Below are 5,110 nucleotides of genomic sequence, written 5' to 3'. Positions count from 1 at the left end.
GGTTTCAATACATACAAAATGTTGTTTTTTGCTAACCTAGCTGAACTATTGTTCGAAAATAGCTTATAAAATGGAAATATTTTAAATTTTGGTTCATAATGTGAACATTCATCAAAATATTTACTTAAAGGCATCTGTCTTGTTGAGGGGTCTCGCATTTGTTGTCCATCGACAGCTCGCCTATTTCTAAATTTATCGCCGGTTTGGCCTATTTAATATTTTTTGCATCCGTTGCATAATAATACATTTACACATTTTGTATATTATATGACATATTAGTTTTTATTTTGAACACTTTGCAATTAAAATCAAAAGAATTCCCTACAATTATATAACCACAAAGGGCGCATCTAGGGTCATTACATTTGGATACTCTTGGTTCTTGAAATAAAAAGAAAGATTGGGTTAACATACGTTTTAAATTAGGTGGCTGTCGCGTACATTTTATTATCTTCTGATCTGAAATTATTTTATTCATAACCGGGTCCGTTTTTTAATTGTCAATGTTGTTTTTAATTCTTTAAACAGTGTTTTTATTTTTTGGATTTTGTGTTGAAATAAATAGAATTATATTACATTTATCTTTATGTGTTGATTTTGAAAGAAATTCATGTTTAAGTATGGGAAGTGCTTTTTAAATACCTGCATTTATAATAGATTGTGGATATTTTCTTTGTATAAGGGAATGCTTAAGTTCATTTAAACGTTTTAGTTATCATTCGAAACTATCCGTAGCGTATGTTGGCGCAAATTTAGTACCCATTGCAGTTAACTTCCTCAGATTGGTTGTAGTACTTATCATCAAAATTGAAGTTAATATTTTCAATTATAATTGTTATGCTTTCTCTTATTAACCTTTGTGAAAACCTTTCATTAACTGAATCGGGATATTTTTGAAGCCAATACTCAATAGCCTTTAAACCAAGAGTATTAATTACATCAAATGATACTTATGTATTGATTGACTCTGGAACTTGTGAAGGTATGTGTTTTAGGAAATTCATGTTATTTGTTATATTGCTATTGACATATTTTACAATCGGTTTTAACAAGATATCCAGTAAAGAACTGAAACGACTTGTTTCACAGTTAGTTCCAGCGACTATTAGGCGGATCCATTAACTTGATATATTAGGTATGTGAAGTTGGCTGTTAGATGTTAGCTCGTCATCAGCTCTTTAAAATAAATGCATTGCTATGTATTGGGTGTTCGTCAGATGTTAAAAAAGCAAAATACAGCTATGCGCCAGATCTTCACCAGCTTTTAATGACATAACGAATAGCTATGCGTTGGGTTTTAGACAGTTTTTCAAATCAAAATGAACAGCTGTTCAACAGGCCTTTGTCAGGTATTCAAATGAAAATTAGTTTTTGCCGCAAACTTGAGCCGGGCTGTCAAACATCATAATGCATATCTATGCACTAGGTGTTCGATACGTTTTAAAATTACAATGAAGAGCTGTTAACCATGTGTTCACTAGGTATTCAAATAAAAAATGGTGATAACCGCCGTATTGAGCAGTGTTTTCAAGTAGCGTAACGCATAGCTGTGCACTGAGTGTTCGATAGGGTTTACAATGAAAATGAAGAGTTCATCACCAGGTCTTCGCCAGGTATTCAAATAACATAATAGTGATAACCGCCGTATTCAGCAGCTTTTAAGTAGCGTTACGCATAGCTGTGCACTGGGTGTTGGATAGGGTTTCAGATTAAAATCAAGAGCTCTTCACCAGGTGTTCGCCAGGTATTCAAATAAGAAAATGGTGATTGCAGCCTTATTGAGCAGTGCTTTCAAGTAACATAATGCATAGCTGTGCACTGAGTGTTCGATAGGGTTTCAAATTACAAGGAACAGCTCTTCGCCAGGTATTTGAATGATGAAATGTTGTTTGCGGCCGTAAAAAAAGGACTTTCAAGCATCACAATGCATAGCTATACACTAGGTGTTCGATACGTTTTCAAATTACAATGAAGAGCACAAAATGGTGATTGCAGCCATATTGAGCAGTGCTTTTAAGTAGAGCAAAGCATAGCTGTGCACAGGGTTTAAAATTAAAATGAAGCGCTCTTCACCAGGTATTCAACAGGTATTTGAATAATGAAATGATGTTTGCGGCCGAATAATGCCTAACGTTCAAGCATCATTATGCATAACTATGCATTACGTGCTCGATACGTTTTGATATTTAAATGACGAGCTGTAGACCAAGTGTTCACCAGGTATTCAAGTAAAAAAATGGTGATTACCGCCGTATTGATCAGTGCTTGTAAGTTGCTTAATGCATACCTGTGCACTATGTGTTCGATAGGGTTTTAAATTTAAATGAAAAACTCTTCACCAGGTCTTCAACAGGTATTCAAATTAGAAAATGGTGCTTATGCAGTGCTTTTAAGTAGCGTAACGCATAGCTGTGCACTTGTTGTTCGACAGGTTTTAAAATTTAACTGAAGAGCTCTTCAACAGATTTTCGCCAGGTATTCCAATAATGAAATGTTGTTGGCGGCCGTATAAAGACGGACTTTTAAGCATCACATTGGATAGCTATGAACTAGGTGTTCCATACGTAAAAAAATGGCGATTGCCGCCGTATTGCGATTGGCTTTCAAGTAGCATTATGAATAGCTGTGCAGTGGGTGTTCGATAGGGTATCAAATTGCAACAAACAGCTCTTCACCAGATCTTCGCCAGGGTATCGAATAATCAAATGGTATTTTCGGCCTTAAAAAGCCGGATGTCAAGCATCATAATGCATGGCTATGCGCCAGGTGTTCAAATTAAACTGAAGAGCTATTTATCAGGTGTTCGCCAAATTAGAAAACGGTGATTTCCGCCGTATTGAGCAGTGCTTTCAAGTAGCAAAATGCATAGCTGTGTTCTGGGTGTTCGATAGGATTTCAAATAACAGTTGACAGCTCTTCACCAGATCTACGCCAGTTATTCGAATTATTATAAGCACATCCTTTCAGAAACAATTTGAAATATTTTCAACAATTCTGTAAATATATGCGTATTCCATAGTTATCATTTTTAACATTGAACATTGAATACACAAGTTGGAAACATTTTCCTGTACATGTTACTAATTTCTTAATCCATTTAAGCTTCATACTGTTTATGCCCCCGAAGGAGGGCATTTAGTGATCGCACTGTCCGCCTGTCCGTCTCTCCGTCACACTTTGCGTTTATGTTTCGAACAATGCTCATAATTTCTATGTCGCTTCAGATGTAACATTTATATTTGGTATGCATGTAAATATGGACAAGACCTTTCCATACGCACACAAATTTTGAGTCTTTTGACCTTGCACTTAGGGTCCGCGTTTAGGTTCCGAAAAATGCTCATAATGACTATCAAAGCGTTTATACGGGGCATATGTCATCCTATGGAGACAGCTCTTGTTTTAAATGAGTACACCTCAATCATAGTGATCCCTCAATCTTCATAAGTTTTTATTAGACTAGTATGCTTAATTTGTATAGGTCCATTCCATATGAAATTGTAAAGACTATTTTGTTGTTGTTTCAATATACTTGATCCTAGGTTAGGAAGAGAAATAAATAAGTGTGAATAAAGGGGAAGCAACACGATTTTAACTATAATTATCTTCCCTTATGGTGTAAGATATCTTCTTTTCCAAATTTGTATAAAAATTTGTAACATGCTATTTTGTTTTGAAGATATAACTCAACATTTTTTCTAAATCTACATCAAATATGACACAACGCTTTAAAATTAGTTTTGCCCAACTGAAGTTTGTTTGTATTTCGTTTTAATTGATTATGTGTCTATATTTTTCCGAACCTATCCATATCAGATTTGTTTTGTCAAAGTCTATTTTTAATCCAGACTCTACAGCAAATTATGTTATAACTGCAAAACAGTATTAAGAGCCATATCAGCACCATTTAAAAAAGACATGTGTCATCTGCATATTTAACTATCTTGAATTCAACATTTTCTATTGTTATTCCTTTTATGTTTTTTTGTGTTTTTTATTTGGATAGCAAAAATGTCTGCAATTCAAAATAAATATATATGACATGATTGGGTCACCTTGCAAACTCTTTAAATTCTTATTAAATCTAAGAGAAACCCATTGATCTGAATAGTTGTCATGGTGTTATATAAGAATGGACGACTACAATTTTCTGAGCATAGTACCAACATTTAAATGCAATAAGGTTTTTGCAATAAAATTAAAGGAGGGTGCATCGAAGGCCTTTTCAAAGTCCAGTGTCTTTTAAAGTCCAGGTATCTTGTAATCTGGGTATTTAAACAAATTTCATACACAGTATTAGTCCTGTGCTTTCTGCTATATATCTTCCTTTAATGAAGCCAGTTTGGTCTTTGGCAATAAGTTTATCCAGAACAGTTTTAAATCTTTTTGCAATTGTACCTGAGGCTATCTTTATAACAACATTTAAAAGTGTAAAAGGTCTAAGATTTTGTTAGAATTTACTTGGTTTGTTTTTTGTCTTGGTATGCATATTACGATTCCCTGTTTTTGAGTAGCTGAAAGGGATCCGGAGATAAAGGCATAATTTACACTTCCAATAATTAAAAAAATAAGATGCTTCCAGACAATTATGAAAAACTCGGTAGTGAAAGCCTGGGCTTTTATCATTTTGCATATTGTTAGTGTAGCAGAGATTTATTGTATTGTCAGTACATATTCTAATGACTGAGATTCATCATTACTTAGTTTAACAGTTTGTAATTGTTCTAGCTCATCAAATATGTCAGAATTACTATATGTTCATTTGTAACTGATTCTGTATATACAATTGTGTAATATTATGCAGCTTCAGTTGTTTATAATATAAGGTATATTTTACTAGATGAATGTTGTTTTTTCCAAATTACAAAAAAATATTTTGTTGTTTTGTCCACTTCATCCATCCATTTTTTATGATCACTTAATTTTTGTTTCACGAATACAACAGCAAACTAATGTAAATAAGTGAAACTCCAGCTGCTGGAGCAGTATTGCATTATTTTTATATAAAATTTGTTGGTCCTTTATTTGAGGTAAGCGACAAGCTGCCAAAAAGTACCAACCAGCGCAATACAAAACATCATACACTTAGACAAATAAAGCTGAGGCACCG

Source organism: Dreissena polymorpha, chromosome 11, assembly GCF_020536995.1.
Source record: "Dreissena polymorpha isolate Duluth1 chromosome 11, UMN_Dpol_1.0, whole genome shotgun sequence".
Classification (NCBI taxonomy): Eukaryota; Metazoa; Mollusca; class Bivalvia; order Myida; family Dreissenidae; genus Dreissena; species Dreissena polymorpha.
The sequence above is the reverse complement of the archived record's forward strand: the minus strand, read 5'-3'. Positions refer to the sequence as shown.